Source organism: Tenrec ecaudatus, chromosome X, assembly GCF_050624435.1.
Source record: "Tenrec ecaudatus isolate mTenEca1 chromosome X, mTenEca1.hap1, whole genome shotgun sequence".
In the NCBI taxonomy this organism is placed as follows: Eukaryota; Metazoa; Chordata; class Mammalia; order Afrosoricida; family Tenrecidae; genus Tenrec; species Tenrec ecaudatus.
Window position 1 is genome coordinate 129,361,976 of NC_134548.1, and position 19,707 is coordinate 129,381,682.

The window sequence follows — 19,707 nt, forward strand, 5'->3', positions numbered from 1 at the left end:
CAAGGGCATGAGGGTTTACATACCATGTTTCTTGCCGAAGAATATAGGCCAGAATACTTTATAAATCTCCATGGCGTTTTTTATCTAAGTTGTGATATTTGACTTGAAGCAGCCTCACTAGACAACTTATTACTTGCTGATGTCAATTGGTTTCATTCTGTCCAGTCATGATGAGAGACACTTAATTCATTCCAATGAGGAAACATCTTTTCCTTAATCAACTTTGCTGTGACGTTGGCATGGATCCTCTCTCTTTGGCAGGAATGATACACTGATCCCATTAATATTTTCAGTGATGTTATCTGACTTCAAGTAATGGTTACCAACCTTGAGGTTGCTTAAAGGAAATGAAGCATTATGCAAATTTGCACCCATTCTACTGAGGTCATCTTTTACAGAACTGCCCACGAAAGAGAAAGGATAATGCCACATTCATGCTTACCCATGCTGTATGAATGAAGCCTCTTAGAAGTTGTGTTGCCCCTATTGGTTTTTCTCTGTAACACTGGTGACCTTCCCTGATATAATCGCTCCTTTGAAGCATGATTATAATGAAAAACTCAATGTTGTAAGCTAATGTCTCGCATCACCATGGAAATTTGGGATAATAATGGGATTAAGGGGGCGTGAGAGATTGAAGTACCTTTTATTTCTGGATGACAAGCCCTCACTCATCTACGAAAGACAATTTTCTTCATACATATCATTTCCAGATGGATAAATGTTTGTAAACTTTTGTGGATAAATGGAAGTTCCTTTTAACTTTTGACTTTGCTTTTTTATTTTAATATTTTTTGAATTATTAGTTGGGATTTAATGTGTATGTCATATTGTTCCATATTTCAATCACATCAAGTGGACTTGCACAATTACTACCATAATCAGCTTCCAAACATTATTTTTCTACATGAACTCCTTTACATTGTCTCCCTTTTAACCACTCCCCAATGAGGAATATACCCCCCTTCCCCAAACCCATTATTATACTTGTTGTCCCCATAGGTTCGTCGATCCTTGGTTTCATATACTGAACAATGGAAAAGCATATAACACAGCTTCTGTGCCATAAGACCTCCAATGATATAACACCTCTGAGATACACTCCAATATGAACAAACAATATCCAAACCAAACAATATAAGTCAAATATACAGAAAATTTTGGAGACCAGATCAAGTCCAGCCTGCACCATAGGGGGGAATCTACTGATAAGGTTTTAACTGTTCAAGTCAGATTTATGCCTTTGATCCTCTATACTCCTCTCTCCAAAGCACTCTCTTCAGTGACCACTTTCCTGCCATCTCTCGATTTTCCATCAGGGGAGCTCTCCAGAGGCTTATTTCCTACATAGTTCCACCAGAGAATCTTGGGCTCCACTGTCTTCTGTTGTCTTCAGCGTGCAGGATTTTCACAATTTATATCTCTGATACTGATCCCTCATTCGATTTAGGATTATATGTTTTCCAGTCCTTCGATGCCTGATGATGGTGTGGTTCTCCCATGTGGACTTAGTTGACATCTCTATTTGCTGAGTAAAGTATCAGAGGATCTGGATTATATGAAGAAAATGTGACATCAGGATTGGAATAAGGCTTATTAAGAAACTGTAAAATGCAGATGGGACAACCTTGCTTGCTGAAAATGAAGGCTTGAAGCACTTGGGTTAAAGATCAAGGATTGAAGCCTTCAGTATGAATTACATCCCAATTGACCAAACTTCTCACAACTGGGCTAATATATAGTACCAGGATATATGGGGAAGAGACTGAAGTCAAGGATTTCATCTTGAGTGGTTCCACAGTCAATGATCATGAAAGCAGCCATCAGGAGATCAAATGACACATTGTGTTGGGTAAATCTTCTGCACAAAAACACTCTTAGGTGTTAAAAAAATAAGGAGGTTAATTTGAGAACTAAGGTGTGCCTAACCAAAGCCAAGGTACTTTCAATCGCTTATTATGCACATGAAATTTGAATACTGAATAAAGACACCGGACTTGGCACTGCATCAGATCCGATTGAAAAACATTCATAAGGGTCAGAAGACAGAACTGTAACTATTAAAAGGCTATTTTTTTAAATTTTTTTTCATGTTTATCTATATAAGACAGGCAGGATAAACAATCCCAAAGAGAAAACAATGGAACCAGTGGTTTCTGGGACAGGGGAGAGGAGGTAGTGAGGGGAAAGGGAGTGGGGAGCAAACAAACCCAGGGGCAAGGGAACAGCAAGAGTTCTAAAACCAATGGCCAGGAGGGCATAGAATGCCTGGGAGGGTTCGATCAAGTGCAATGTAGCTGAGAGGAAGTATGAGAACTGAATGAAGGAATAACATTATAATGGGGCAGGAGGAAAGTAAAAGGAAATAGAAGAAATAGAAGGTAAAAAGACATTTATAGATGTATAAACATAGGAATGTACATATGTAAATATATTGATATATAATGGAAGGTATATGTCTATGTACATATATTTATAGGTTAAGTATTAAGGTAGCAGATAGACATTGGGCCTCTACACAAGTCCTCCCTCAATGCAAGACCACCTTGTTCTAATAACTTGGCATTCTGTGATGCTCATTTTCCCAACACGATAGCTGAAGACAAAATGGGTGAATAAGCTAATGCAGTGAAGAAAGCTCATGTTGCCCTGCTAGTACAAGATATAGTGTCTTAGGTCTTAAAGGTTTGAAGTTAAGCAAGTGGACATCTAGCAGGGAAGAAACAAAGCCCACATGGAAGAAAAGAATCAACCTGTGTGATCAACCTGTGCGATCAGTTTCAGGCACCAGGAGACCCCAAAACCAACAACCATTTCCAGGCGAAGGAGGGGGGTTAGAATGGAGACCCAAAGCCCATCTGTAGACAGTAGGACAAGCCCTCATGAAAGGGTCACAAGAAAGGGACTAGCTAGCCAGGGTGCAGTATATCACTAACGTGAAACACACGACATTCCTCTAGTTCTTTAATGCTTCTTCTCCCCCCACCATCATGGCCCCAGTTCCACCTACCAATCTGGCTAGGCCAGAGCATATATGCTGGTGTAGATAATCTCTCTCAACACACATAATTTAGGACAGATAAACTCCTCAGGACCAACAATGAGAGTAGTGATAACATAAGCATAAGGGGTAGGTGGGGTGAGAAGGAGAACCAATCGCAATGATCAATGTCCAGCCCCCCTCGCCCAGAGGGATGAATAGCAGGAATGTGGGTGAAGGGAGAAAGCAGATAGTGTAAAATATGAAAATAAAAATATTTTGTAAATTATCAAAGGGTCTTGAGGCTGGGAATTTGGGGGAGGGTGCAGGAAAAAGAGGAGCGTGGGAAAAAGAGATGCTGATACCAAGGGCTCAAGTAGACAGAAAATGTTTTGGAAATGATTATGGCAACATATGTACAAATGTCCTTGATACAATTGATATTTGGATTTTTATAAGAATTGTAAGATCCCCCAAGAAAATGATTTATTAAAATAACAAAATAAATAAAAGCATATATTTTCCAGCATTGCAGTATGCACCAACAACTGAAGACCATTTTTACAATGCCCTTATGTCTTCCTAAAAGTTTATATAAGGGGAGAAAATGGGGTATGATGTGTAATCATGAGGATAGGAAACAGCTATTGATTTGGGGGGTGCGCGATATTGAGGTTTCTATAATTAACACTCTTGAATGTGTAAAGAAAAATCTAAGTAGGCAGAGACATGAAGAATTTTGATTCATGGGAGCCTGTCATCGGTATTTATTGCTGCTTTAATACACCCAGAAAACTAGTTGCTGTCTGAAATAACAATTAGGAGATGTATCTGCGGTTGATTTGTTGTATAGTTGCTTGACAGTATTTTAAAATTGTTTTTCATCCTTCCTCTTTGTTATTTCTCTGCTACTGGCTAGATCTACATTGGTGCTGTTAGATAATGTTCTCTAGAGAAACACAACCAGAATTATATATATATATATATATATATATATATATATATATATATATATATATATATACACACACATACATACACATACACACACACAAACATATATGGATAGATATGTACATCGCAAAGGTATATAACAGCTAATTTGTTCACACAGCAGTACAGAGAACTCACTTTAACTCACTTCCATGGAACAGTTAACATACTGGTAATCCTTCAATTCAGGAGGGCTGCTGGGTCCAAAGTCAGGGAAGCAGACAGCAGAGTGTTCCGTAGGGCAAGGCAGGCAGTGCAGCCACAGGCAGCAAAAAGCAGGGCGGGTCACCAACAGTCCGTAGCAGGTCCTGATGGGATATCTAACTCAAGCTTCTGTAATTTTAAAGAACGCTATTAGCTTCACATTTTTTCACTGTTAGTGTATTTTTGTCTTTGTATCTAAGGTGTTCCCGTAAGCAGAATTTTTATGGATCCTTTTGTCTACTCATCCTGCTACTAGCTATCTCATGAATGCTACATTTCATCAATTTACACTCACTGGCATTATGGAAATGTATGAATTTATTGCTGTCATTTTGCTGCTGTTGTTGTCGTGTTCGTTCCTCAACCTTTCAGTTCTAGGTTCATTTTGTTTGTGATTTTCATGGCTTTTATTCTTTGGTGTTATTGTAGAATTCAGTAGGTTTTGTGATTTTCCTTTTCCTTTTGATGCGGTTTTTCCATTTTCTTTGAGGTTACCTTATTATTTATTTTTTCCCAAGTTTAACCGTTTGTTGGCTTTTGCAATCTCTTTAAAGTTCTCTCCATTGAATGCTTTGTATTTGCAGAATTTCCTTTTTTTTGTTTTTTCAATGAGGATGGATAAACTGGCTTCCTATTTTCAGTCTTGTGAATTATTTTACTTTCTTTACTATGATGATTGCATTGTTTTGGGGGAAATTCTGTCTTTTGTGTTGATGTAAGTTTGATGTCTGTTGTTGTTTCTGTCCAAAGAACACCCACTAATATTTTTTTAAAGGTTGAACTTGATTGTAAAAAAAAAAATGTTCTCCCTATCTGGAAACACCCTTAGTCACCCTTTCTATTTTATGGACATTTTTTCTGGATATAGGATTCTTGTTTAGCATTTTTTTCTTTCAGAAATTTATATGTGACATATCACTCACTGCCTTCTCGTTTGCATTGTTCCTGCTTAAAAAAATCAGAGCATAGTCTTTGCGGTTCCCTTTTGAAGAAATTTTGTATTTTCGGAGCTGCTCTCAGAATTCTGTCCTTGTCTCTGGTTTTGAAATCTTTGGTTTTGTTCTCTGGCCTACCTTGATTAGTGTTCTTTCAGTTTCTTGGCTGGATATTTTCTCCCTCATCATAATGGCAGGGAAGTTTTCTTCCAGCAATTCTTTAACCGCATTCTCTTGCTTTGTATATTTTTTCCTATTCTGGAATTCCTAATACAGATACGTCATTCCTTTTGATACTGTCTGTGTTTGTTTGGGTTGACAAGAGAAGCACATTCGTAGACACTCATACATGTATAAGGAACAACTTTATAAAAAAGAAAAATTGTACATTGAGAAAACGTTCCAACCCAGTCCAGATCAAGCCCATAAATATGATATTAGCCCATATGTCTGATACCTATCTATAAATTCCTCTTCAAACTCACAAAACATATGCAATGATGCCAAATGCAGGAAGACCACAGGCCAGTGGGTGGGAAAGTCCTGTGGATCCAGTAGTGGTGTAAGCATCTCAGCAATGGCAGGGGTTTCCACATGGCTCCTCAATCTCCAGGGCCCTAGAGTAGCTTCATGTGTCCTGTCAGCAGGAATGTCTCACAGGGAATGAGTGTATGTCCTGGCTCCAGCGAGCTATTTATCTCTTTAATGCCTCTAAATGAGGTCACCAAGCTGTGACCTGATTGACAGACTGGTCTCAAATTGACAACAGATTATGAAACTACCACGGTGTCCCACATAATTTTGGCTTTCTTTGCATTATGTTTTTTTTCTTTTCTCATAATGTGGAATTGAGAAGAGTGTTATTAATCTCACTAATTTGACCTTGCATTTCTTGAATTTCTTTTCTCTTTCAATATATTATCTCTTTCTAATATCCTAGTACTTATCTTCTAGATTTCTATTTTATGTTTTTGAATACTTTCTAATTTTTCATTTATTTTGACAAATTTCTCTTGTGGTGTTTTCATGAATTCTTCTATAATTTTTGTATAACCCTCCCACCCCTATCTTTTTTTAAATCATCTGTTGAATGTACCTGGGAATTAGTTCTTTGAATTCCTTTTCTGGTATTTCCAATGCTTTATCTTCCTCAGGGAGGTCTTTTGGCTATGTTTCTTTGTCACTTTTTGTGCCATTCTGCCTTGTTTCTAATTATTAATTGCAATTTTCTGCTGTCTCCAAGATATCGTGTCATTTAAAAATTTGCATTTATTTGTTAGTCATGTGGTACAAGCATGGGCCGTGGTTCTTTTCCAGGAGGTGCAGTTACTGCAGGTGTAAGTGTTGCTAGCTTGTTGGTGATAGTTGCCTTCTTCACGTGCAGCAAGACAACAAATGGTTGAAAAAAAATACAAATCTACAACAACAAAAAGTCAGCCAACCAAAGTGCCAGCAAACACACACACACACACACACACACACACACACACACACACACACGATAGAGGAAACAACCAAAAGGTTTCAGACTACAGGCTATAGTTGAAAACAAAAGGAAAAGGCAAAAGAAAGGAAAAATCGCGGCTCAGAACCAAAGAGCCTCCCCTGATAACCCCAGAGTACTGCCAAATTTAATCAGCACTGAGTTGGTCTTTCCATCGCAGAGCACATGAATGTGTAGCCCTTGCCTGTGTAGCACTGCTCTTAAAACAAAAGCCCCAACAGCCCCTTCCCTCAAACTCTCTTGTTTTTATAAAGGGTGAACTTGAATCTCATAGGCTATGGATGCTCCATCTTCCACAGAGAACAGCAAGGTAGTATCTGCCCCTGTCTCTTTAGTGTTGCTATGAATGGAAGGCAGACAGACAGATAGGCAGAGAGGAAAGAAAAAAGGAAGGAAGGAAGGAAGGAAGGAAGGAAGGAAGGAAGGAAGGAAGGAAGGAAGGAAGGAAGGAAGGAAATAGAAAACCTTCATAGCTACTGTGGCAACCCCAGGGTATTTACATGGTTTGCAGAGATCTGGAGTGTAAAGATTCCACCCAGCTAGCCCGTTCCACAGGTTTAGTGAAAAAAGAAAGAAAGAAAGAAAGAAAAAAAGAAAGAAAGAAAGAAAGAAAGAAAGAAAGAAAGAAAGAAAGAAAGAAAGAAAGAAAAGAACCCCATGCTGACTCTGGCAGCCATAGTCCAGGGGCAAGTATGTGGGCGCATGTTCCTTCTGTGCACTCAGAAGGCCCAGGGATCCAGGGATGGCTCAGATCCCACTACAGTGACTGCATTCTGGTGCAGTGTGGAAGGCAACTTCCCATCCGCTCCTCACAGTGCATGCCCACTCTCACAGCAACAGGAGTTTTTCAGTTGCTTGTTCTCTGTGAATACGGTTTAACTCACTCCGATTTCTTGTTTCTCTTCATCCAGAACTTCAGTTATTTTCCTTCATATGGTTTTTCTACCATTTTGGTTGTACAGGGTTTCTGAAGTGCATCTGTCTAGGCCATGATTTTTTTTTCCCGAGGGAAAAATAAAAACAGACCTTTGTTGCACATTATATAAAAATATTATTCCCATGTGGATTAAATAGTTGAATATATGAGGCATTACTTAAAAATTGTAGATGACTATGAGGAGGCTTCAATTTTTTAACAGAATGATTTGATATTTTAAAGTGAAACTAAATACAGTTTCTTCTTTAATCTGTTTGGTGTTGGATATTGTTCAGATCTTCAAGTATTCAGCTATTGGAATATTTTTTTCCATAGAATTAGTTTTGTAGTTTTCAAAGAGAGTGTGTGATACTTTCAGGGAAGCAATGGGCTGCTAACCTAAATATTGTTGGTTCAAAGTCACATGTGGCCTCAGAATTGCAATGCAGTCACTGTGAGTCAAAATAGACTCGATGGCAGTGGTTGGTGTTTATGTCTTACATGTCTCTTGTCAGTAGCATGCCAAATGTAATAATAATAATAATAATAGCATTCAAACCCATTGCTGGATAATCATTTCCCAATCATAGAGATACTACGGGGCACAGCAAAACTGCCCCATGGGTTTTAAAGTCTGTAAATCTTAAAAGACAAGGCTTTCTACTCCCATAAAGAGTTAACAGTACTCAGAAACTCAGAGGGGCAAATCTACTTTGTACTATAGGGTCACTGTGAATCCACATCACCTCGATGGCAGTGGCTTGTTTGATTTATATTTATGTGAAAACTGGACAATAAGTAAAGAAGACTGGAAAACGTCTGTAAATCTTTAGGAAGCAAACTACGACATCTGTCTCCTGTGGATTTGAACTGCCGATCCTTTGGTCATCAACTGAAAGCTGAACCACCGCAGCTCTCAACAGCTTATTACCCAAACCGAACCAAATTCAACCCACCGCCCTCACGACTATGCCCACTCATTGTGATTCCATCTAGTTTCTGAGACTATAACACTTTACCGGAGTAGACCGCTTCATCTTTCTCCCAGTGAAGCAGCTAATGCATTTGGACCATTGATGTTTCTAACTAATTTTACAATATTTTAACCAAGTAATTTAGCAAATTAACATGTATTGTGACTCTGCTACATTTGTATGTCTGCTATTTTTGCATTTTATTTGCTCTTTTTGTTTTATGCTTTTACCTTTTCTTTCTTATTTTCCTTTGTGTTCATGAAAGTTTCTACTTAATCGTTGTATGGCATTTTCACTTTGAATGATTATGTTTTTTGTTTTCTTAAGTTCTACATTGTTTTTATTCAAATATATTGTTTTTATAAGTTTGTTATTTTTGCTCAGTTTTATTTCAATGTTTGATTCTTCTATTTCTATAAAAATCTAATGCTACCCTTTTTACTACACATTTCATAATTTTCAAGCCCCAAATTTTGAATTCCCACATGGTCTTTGGTTTTGTATATTATTCTGCTTCATTTGGGCTTTCATATTTTGCTTATAGGCCATTGGCTGTTCCTTTATATTTGGCACACTGTGATGTTTGCCTTATGGATGTTCCCATCTACTAATTAATTATCTGCTCTTACTGATTTTAGTCGTTCCTTGGTGCTAAAACTCTAATACTTGTTAGTTATTCTCTGGCTTGTGAAATTTTAGCTCTGCAATTTTTAGGGTTCAAAATTCTTCGGGAGAACTTTTATATTTGCTTGTTTACTTTCAAACAAAACTGAGATAAGATTGGAATGTTTTGCCAACAGATGGATTGTTTATAAGCTACCCTTGCACTGCAGAAATACTTTTCATGTTTCCCAGCTTATACCAGCTTATACTGGAATGTAACTCAGATTTTGCATCTGGCCTTGTTTTCTTTCCATTAACAGTAGTTAAAGCTTAAAGTTTTTAGTTACAGAAGATTTCAAATATTTCCAAGATGACACAGTTTACAATTATGGTTTCTATCTCCTGTTTTATTTTGGTTTGGTTTTAACCTAGAAATTCCTTATACTTTTTTATGACAATAGCCAAAATTAAAAATATATATTTATATTTGTCATATTTTGCCAGACATTGTTTGTATTTTATGTTGAGTATTTATGAGATCAAGTTTGTCATGCTACAAAAGTCTATAATAAATTGTTTCATTTACACTACATTGAACACTGTCTAGCTAGCATAATCTCACTACATTATGTGTATATGCTTTTTAAAGTAGAAGGGCATAACAAAAGAGGAAGACCCTTGATGAAATGAATTGACATAGTATCTGCATCAATGGTCTCAAAGATAAGAGTAATTGTGAGGGTGGACCAGGACCAGGCAATTAGTGTGTGTGTGTGTGTGTGTGTGTGTGCATAAGGCTGCTATGAGTTGAAATTGGTCAATCTAATAACAACATTTGCAATATTTGCAATCAAAGAGAAACATTTGCAGTATTTATCTATTCTATTTATGTATAGTCAGTTTATATCCATATCTCTAGAAATTGTATTCTCCCTATTATTTAATGACTCATTATTGACTTTCTTTTCTTTTTTAAAAACAGTTTTATTACCATCCAATATTTCACCCATATCAAGAAGAGTTATGCCATCATCACCACAATCAATTTTAGAACATTTTCTTCTTTCTAGTGCTCATGGTTATGAGTTCCTTATTTTCCCCCAACCTCCCCTGCCATATCCACACGAAAACTTTAATGCCCTCACTGTATCTGCAGATACACCCTTCCTGGATTTCATATACTGAAACACACAAAACAAAGACACTAACGGCAATAACAAAATTAAATAAAGAAAAATGTCCACTAAAAAAGGAAGAATATATTAAAAACTAAACCAACATTAAAATAGGTCAGAAGGGTGATCAAACAATAAAGTGTTAATTTTTTTATAAATCATTTTATTGGGGGCTCTTACAGCTTTTCTAACAATCCACACATCAATTGTATCAAGCACATTTGTATATATGTGGTCATCGTAATTTTCAAAACATTTTATTTCTACTTGAGCCCTTGGTATAAGCTGCTCTTTTCTTCCCTCTCCTCACCCTCATACCCTCATGAACCTTTGATAAATTATAAATTATTATTATTTTCATATTTTTTCTAAAAGATAATTTTATTGGGGGTTCTTACGACTCATAACAATCCATACTTCAATTGTATCAATTGTATTTGCACACATGTCACCATTATTCTTTTCTAGACATTTATTTTCTTTCTTTTTTAAAAATCATTTGATTGGGGGCTCATACAACTCTTAACATAATGCATCCATATATCCATTGTGTCAAGCACTTTTGTACATTTGTTTCCTTCCTCATTCTCAAAACATTTGTTTTCTACTTGAGCCCTTGGTATCAGCTCCTCATTTTCACCTGCTTCCCTGCTCCCCATTCCCCCATGAACCCTTGATAATTTATAAAGTATTATTATTTTGGCATATCTTACACCATCTGACGTCTCCTGTCACCTACTTCTCCACTGTCTATCCCCCAGGGAGGAGGTTATATGTAGATCCTTGTAATCTGTTCCCCCTTTCTACCCCACCTTCCCTCTACCCTCCTCGTATCGCCAATCTCACCACTAGTCCTGAAGGTTTCATTTGTCCTGGATTCTGTGTTTCCAGTTCCTATCTGTAAAGTGTACATCCTCTGGCCCTGCCAGATATGAACGGTAGAATAGGGATCATGATAGTGGGGGGGGGTCAGCTGTCTGAAATGCTCACCTTCCTGGCAGGATTGCTGAAGACAATGGGTACACAAGCAAATGTGTTGAAGAATGCTGATGGTGCCCAGCTATCAAAAGATATAGCATCTGAGGTCTTAAAGGTCTGAAAATAATTAAGCGGTCATCTAGCTGAGAAACAACAAAACCCACATGGATGAAGCACACCAGCCTATCCCGACACGATCGCTAAAGACAAAGCTGGTACATAAGCAAATGTGAAGAAAACTGATAGTGTCCATCTATCAAAAGATATAGAGTCTGGGGTCCTACAGACTTGAAGATAAACAAGTAGCCATCTAATTGAGAAACAACAAAGCCCACATGGAAGAAGCACACTAGCCTGTGAGGTCACAAGGTGTCAAAAGGATCAGGTATCAGGGATCAAAGACCAAAAAAAAAAAAAAATCATAGCATTGTGAATGAGGTGGAGTGCAGAGTTGGGACCCAGGGCCCATCTGTGGGAAATTGGACATCCCCTTGCAGAAGGGCCATGGGGAGGAGACAAGCCAGTCAGGGTGCAGTGTAGCAACGATGAAATGTACAATTTTCCTCTAGTTCTTGAATAATTCTTCCCCCCCACACTATAATGATCCCAATTCTAGACATTTACTTTTTATTGAGCCCCTGTGATCAGCTTTTTCCCTACCCACCCTTGTCATGACCCTTTGATAAATTATTATTATGTTCATATCTTACAGTGACTGCTGTTTCCCTTCCCCTTTGGTTTTTTTGTTCACCCCCTGGAAGGAGGGGTAATGTAGTTTTGTAATCATCATGCCATCAGTTCCCTTTTCTCCCTCTCCCCGCCTTCCTGCTACCCTTCTGGCATTGCTATTCCTATTCCTGTTCCTGGATTCTGTGTGTCATCTCCCTTTACCCACGGTTTCTGTTTTTGGTCCCCCTTGGGGTAAGGGGTTATAAGTAAATCCTTGCAATTGGTTCTGCCTTTCTCCCCCTTCTCCCCACCACCTTCCCGCCTACCCTACTGGCATTGGTACTGCCATTATTGTTCCTGATCTGTCTTGAATTCCATGTGTCGAAAGCTCTTACATATACCAATGCACTGGGCTAGCTGGATTTATAAGGTAGAACTGGCATCATGATAGTGATGGGGAGGAAGCATCAAAGTACTAGAGGAATGTTGTGTGTTTTATTGGTGCTATATTGCACCCTGGCTGAAATGTCCCTTCCTTGTGACTCTTCTGTGAAGGACTGTCCTATTGTGTACAGATGGTCTTTGGTCTCCACTCCAGTCGCCCTTGTTCACATTGATATTATTGTTTGTTTGGGTCTTCTGATGCCTGGTAGCGGATCCTATTGATACCTCAGGATTACATAGGCTGGTGTGCTTCTTCCATGTGGGCTTTGTTGCTTCCCTGTTAGATGTTCATCGTGTAACCTTTAAGACTCCAGATATTGTATCTTTTAATAGCGAGGCATCATCAGCTTTTTTCAAGGTGTTAAATTTTAATCCAGCTACACCTGTCATAGCCCACTTTGTACTGCACTCCGAATGATAATAAGGCTATTCACATCACTGGACTATGTTCAGAGGGCCTTAATCTGAGCTTTAATCTGCCTAGATTCCCCATGAGCCTTAACCTGGATTAACCTGAGCCTTAATCTGCATGTATTTCCCCTTCAGATTTTTAAAACTTGATACCACATTGAAACGGATCAAAATGCGGATCAAACAAGTTGTGACATTTTAACCTAAATATATCTACTATAATCATCTCTATGATATTCTTTGTCTAATAATAAGGGTATTCACATCCCTTGAAGATAGTTAGAACTATGAGGACTATTACATAAGGAGTAATTGTCCTTAAGTTGGGGCTAGAATTATGTGTGATCTCAGGATCAACTCATAAATCCATAGATTATACTTGTCTCTGTTTCACCTTATTGTCATTTTATATTATAGAACATTATCATTTCGCTAGGGAATAAGAGAATTCTATTGACAGTGTTATTAATTTAGCCAGTGGTATAGAATTCAAATCACAATTAAGAAAAGGAGATTATACAAGTGTGAGCTGTTTAAAAACCACAATAGCTGGATTATTACGTTGTACAGATTAAACACTTAATTGACTACATACTACTTACAAAAATAAATAAAAGCAATTTTAGATTGAGAAAATATCCCACCCCAGTCCAGATTAAGTCTATAAATCCGATATTAGCCCCTATGTCTGATACCCGTCTATAAATTCCTCTTCAGACTCAGTTAACACATGCAGGAAGATCACAGGCAAGTGAGCAGAATGTCTTGTGGATTTAGTGGTGGTGGAAGTATCTCAGCATTGTTATGGGACACCATGTGGCTCCTCCAGCTCCAGGACTCTGGCTCCACCACCTCAGCTCCATGTGGCTTGTCAACAGGAACGTCTCGCAGGGAGAGAGTGTTTCTCTGGCTTCCAGTGAACTATTTATCTCCATTGTGCTTCCAAAAGAGATCATCAAGCTGTTACCGGATTGACAGCCTAGACTCCACTCCTTCACTCTTACTAGTCTCAAGTTGACACCAGGTTATGTAACCACCTCATTAATAAAGCATGGGAGACATTAAAATAAGAATATAGTAGTCCCCGGCCACCATTCATTGGGCACCCTTAAGGCAAGAAATCTAAGCCAATGTCAGACGAGTGTCAGTTTATACTCTTGCTATCGCAGCTGTCTACTGCTTCTCACAATATGAAATTTTGGCCTTCAAATGAAATGACTACAGGTGAGTTTGATTCCGAGCCCAAGTCACTGTGGGGTTTCCACATTAAGTCTTTCTGGTGGAGCCTATGAAGGATGTTGTGTGTCTTGAAAAACCAGGGTCTAATGTCCCAGTAGTCTATATTACATGCTCTGGCTGGATAGAAACAAGGTCAAACGTGTCTAATTAGAAACGTAGTGCCAGGCATATTGTCCCCTTGGGTTCTATATAAGTGATGTTAAGTGTTTTTTTCCCAACCATTATTGACTTTCTATGCAGATTCAGATTTAACTAAAATTTATGGAATGCTTACTACATGTCTGCCTGTGAAATAGCTACCTTTAGGTAAAGTAAGAACATGACTGCTGTGCATAATTTCAGCAGAAAATAAAGGATCAGAGAGGTTAATATTCTTGCCTAAAGTTACAAAATTGCCTAGGGTGATACAAATAATAAGTAGTATTGTTAAGTGCATTGCTTTTGCTATACACATTCTCATTCATAAGTGTAAAAGTGATAACAGCTCAAATGAAAACCTCTTTATGATGTTTTTGTGTCAATTACACTGATATTCACTAACTACCATTTTTCTTTATTAAATGATGATTAAAAATATTCACTGCCATCCAGCATGTTCTGACTCATAGTTACCACATAGGAAAGAGTAGAACTGCTGCTTTGGGTTACTCAGTCTATAAATCCTTTCAGGTTAGAATGTCTCATCTGGCCCCCATTGGAGTGTCTAGGGATTTGCACTGCTGACCTCGCCTTTGCAGCCCGCTATACCACTAGGTACTTTGTCGAAATTAATAGAAATTCCTCAGTAATTCCTTACTTAACCTACGAGGGAGAGAAGTGTTGATAAACTGACACCTGACAGCCCAAACCATAGCAAGCTGAGTCTCATCTTCCCCATATGGCTGACGTACAACCAAGTAACTTAAATTTTTCTCATATACATTTTATATCTTACAGCTGTTGAAAAGACGTTTTCATATGTGAATGAATCTCAGTTTTCAGGACACTTAATTCCTAAATCATAAATAATGTACATAATTTGATATAGATAATATTTTAATTATAATGAAGATTTATACTGGTTGAATTTTCAGTATCGTTAACATTCTAGTTATTTCCTGCAGACTCATATATTTTAGCAGAGTTGAAAACATCTATGACTCCAGATTATTTGTGGCTCATGGAAGTTTGCACGTGATTAAAATATTTGTGGTGTAGTTCTCTCAAAAGAGAGAGTTAACAATAGCAATAACTAATTTCATTCAATATATCCCTCTTGAATTTGAGGGAGAGTGGGTTGGAAAGAGGGAATCGATTACAAGGATCTACATGTGATCTCCTCCCTGGGGGACGGACAACAGAAAAGTGGGTCAAGGGAGACGTTGGGCAGGGCAGCATATGACAAAATAATCATTTATAAATTATCAAGGGTTCATGAGGGAGGGGGAGCGGCGAAAGAGGGGAAAATGAGGAGCTGATGCCAGGGGCTTAAGTGGAGAGGAAATGTTTTGAGAATGATGAGGGCAAAGAATGTACAGATGTGCTTTACACAATTGATGTATGTGTGGAATGTGATAAGAGTTGTATGAGCCCCTAATAAACCCATAAAAACGAATAGAATTGATGCATGGAATGCTAACAAGCAAAGACCAATGAGTTATGGAATGACACCAAGGACATCATGCAAGAGAAAAGTCCAATGTTATTAAAACACAGGAAAGGAAGCCAACACCAAAAAGATACTATGTGCTTGTCTTAAAAACATTTCACACACACACACACACACACACACAAAGCCTTTCACTACTCTTAATCTGTATGCTGAGACAATAACTGTTAGAGAAATAAAACCAGAATGCTAATAATTTTATTTGTATTTATGTATATAGATGTACATATAACGTAAGAAATAAATAGTTCATTAATCTATAAAGCAGTGCAAATGGCTCAGTGCAACTCACTCCCATGAAAGAGTTGTGAGACACTGGCAGTCCTTCAAGTCTTGAGGGCCACCAGGTAGTCCTCTGTAGAGTAATTCAGGCTATCCGGACAGAGGCAGCAAACAGCAAGGCAGGCAGGTCACCAACAGTCAGTCAGATGACAGTGTCTGTCAGTCCCCAGCTCAAGAGATGTATATTTCAATGGTGTGGCAAAGCAGGTATTGAAGGAACCTCAAATTACAGTAACACAGTCCACGAGTTAGGTGGCCCACAGGTAGTGTAGCTTGTAAATTGAGGCACAGAACAAGCAAGGCAGCCGCACACTGATCCGATGATCAAAGAGCAAGAGACAAGAAAGGCGAGGCTTGCCGAACCATTTAACTCTCCACCAGTCAATTAATCCCACGTGTGTTCATTGGCCATGTTGGCACAATAAACATTAACTATCTCAATAACCCAACAAGAAGAATGTGGCATCAGGGTTGGAGAAAGTGTCATTAACAGCCTCTGATATGCAGGTGATGCAAGCCTATTTGCTGAAATTGAAGATGAATTGAAGCATTTGATAATGAAGATCAAAATATGGATTACACCTCAATGTAAATAAAATCATCACACTGCAACGGATAATATCATGCTAAATGGAAAAAAAAACTTTGCCAAGATTTCATCTTGTTGGCTCACAATTCACACTCATAGAAACAGCCATCAAGAATCATAGAACATACTGCATTAGGTAAAACTGTTTGGCAAGGCCTCTTTAAAACATTAAAGAGCAAAGATATCCTTTTCAGGACTAAGGTTAGCTTGACCCAAGCCATGATATTGTTAATTGCCTCATATGTATGGAAAAACTGGAAAATGAGCAAGGAACTCATAAGAATAATTGATGTATTTGAATTTTGGAATTGGCAAAATATTGAAAATATCGATTGTCAGAAAAACAATCTTATCTTGAAAAAAGTATTGCCAGAAATCCCTAGAAGCAAAGATGGTGAGTCTTATCAGGAGGAATAAGTCCCTAGAAAGCTACATTAAAATTGATAAAGTACAGTGTCAGAAAAAAGTAGTAATACCCTCCGTTGGATGAGTGAATTGACCCATTAGCGGTAGCAGTGAGCGCAGATATCCAGTGATTCTGAGGATGTCACAGCTCCAGGCAGTGCTTCATTCTGTTATGCATAGGGGCACTAGGCGCTTGACCTGACTGAATGGACCCTGGTAACATCACAGTGAAGTTAATACATGTTTCATACCACATCTGGCTATGCATGTAGTGTCACAAGCAGAGTAACTTGTTTGAACCATGAGTATATAAGTAAATGGGAAAAATATTTATAGCTAACATCTATTCAGTGTCTGTTGTGTGCCATGTGCTCTGTTTGCAATAGGTCCTTCAATCACCACAACATTATAAGGCAAGGAGTATTATCATGTTCTCCCCTTTCTTCCCCAGATAATAGAATTGAGGATGAAAGAAATTAAGTGGCCATATACTCAAGTATAAGCCAACCCAATCAGCCGAGACACCCAATTTTACCACAAAACTGCAATAAAAATGTGCTGGAAAACTCGGCTTATATATGAGTACATATAGTACCTATATTACATTGTTAGTAATTAAGAGGAGATTATAATTTAGGCAATTGCAGCCACCATTTGCATATAGTCTCATGCACTACTGCCTCTCAGAAGCATAGATACTCAGATGCCAGGTAACAGAGAAAGGATAAAGAAGGGTTATACTTCCATTTTATCATGAGCCCCTTCAAATATATTTTGGAAGGAGGCAATATATTGTGAGTCTAGGAGTCCTTAGCTAGTGACTTACACATCGGCAAACTCTAAGAAGCTAAAGTTGAGAGGTCAAAGCAGAGCGAATGTAGAAAACTGCGATTATAACAGTCTAGAGCCTGCTAATTGTAGCAACTCAAAAAAGGTTGGTTAATAATTGTTCATATTCGTTCCAATTGTTGGCTAGAGTACTTTTTCCCAAAGTTTTATTGGCATATACTTTACATATCATACAATTCAATAGTTCAATCAAAGCAAGGAGAATAGCACAATCATTATCACATCCATTTTAGAGCACCCCACCCCTTTTAATGCTTTCAAAATTCAAGAATTATGTACCTAGCTTTTCCCATACTTTGTTTAACCCTTACCACAACTTTAAGGGGCTGATTTTTAAAAGACCTATTTTAAAAATGACAAATCTGAGGTTCTAGTGAATTATTGATTTCCGTAAGACTATATGAATAAATACATTACTTAAGTGGGTTTCAACTGTTCAAAGATCTGAGTATCACTATAAAATATTTGTGTCTTTGTATCTGACTAATTTTGACCAGGCTCTGTTTCTTCCAGGACGTTGTTATGTTGGAATATATTCCTGGAGAGTTTTATGAAGATGTTAGTTTTCTTAGGAGGCATGATTAAGAGGCCCAAGCCCATCAGTGGGGGGGGGGGGGGGGGGGGAAGAAGGCCCTTATTCACAGGATCCCTTTGACTTTAAGTATCCAGTCTTTTATTGTTCCAGAGAAGATCATTTAAAGTATCAAGCTCAGAAAGGTTGAAATGTTTCCTGAATCGTGCTGGCTTCCTTTCATATAATTAAAAATCCATCACTTACTGACGTCTTTATTTAAAGTCATCCTGAACATACAGATGTGTTCATGTTCAAACTGCACTGCCTTTCTAAGTCATAATTTCCCAAAGTTCATTCCACGCCAAGTGATAACATTGATCTGGCAATAGAGGAGTGAAGTCTGCCCTTGATCTGCTCAAAGCAAGAGCTTATCCTATCCGTGTTCTTTTTAGTGAGGTTGAGGTTTGTTTTCATTTCTCAAATTCTAAAATTCATAATACCTACAATCTAGTTTCAAAGAAGTAAAGGTCTACTATTATTTTGAAATGCAGAGAGCCTTTATAAGATCATTATTGTTTCTCCTGATATGACTATAATCTGGCACTTAATCAAAAGGTATTGGCAATTTTAATTGTCTATGTTCCATTTGCTTAATATGGAATGTAAAATATGTTTTTGATATTTGTTACTATACGTTGCCCAGTGCTCTAATAAATATGAGCTTAATTAAATATATAACTGCTAGTAATTTCTCAGACTAGCATTATGCTCATTGAGGAAATTATAAGATTCAAACTGCACTTTAACTCAGAAATAAAGATTGCAAACCTATTTTCTAATTTCCTGTTATTTTATTTTAATAAATCTGCCATTGAAACATGGAGGCCATATGACCATCCACTTGGTGAAGTGAAATACTAGGCTAAATAATGGGCTGACTAGTTTGAAAACCTATTCCCCTCCTCTTTTCCCTTCTATAAAGTTTATAGATTTTATACTATCGGGTTTCTGTATTATTTCCCCAGTATGATGAAACTCAGAGAACATCCTTCCTCAAACTGATAACCATCAGACATTTCTATAATTTGCTGAGGCTTTTCAAGGCAAAGGCAGTAAATGTGAATTCAGTGATATGGACATAAAAAGGGGTGATTCCTTTCTTCTTTCCTACCCTGTGTACCTACCACTGGCCCAGCAGTCTACTGGGGGACAGCATGGGTGCATTAATCACAACTCTGTCTCTTCTCAGCTCTGTGATCTGTGGTAAACTATATAACAATTTCCATAATCTCAGTTCCATAATCTGTAAACTAGAAAAATATTAATATAATGGCATTGAAGATTAAATAAGATTACCTATTTCTAACACCTGAGAGATATAAGTCAGTCACAAAA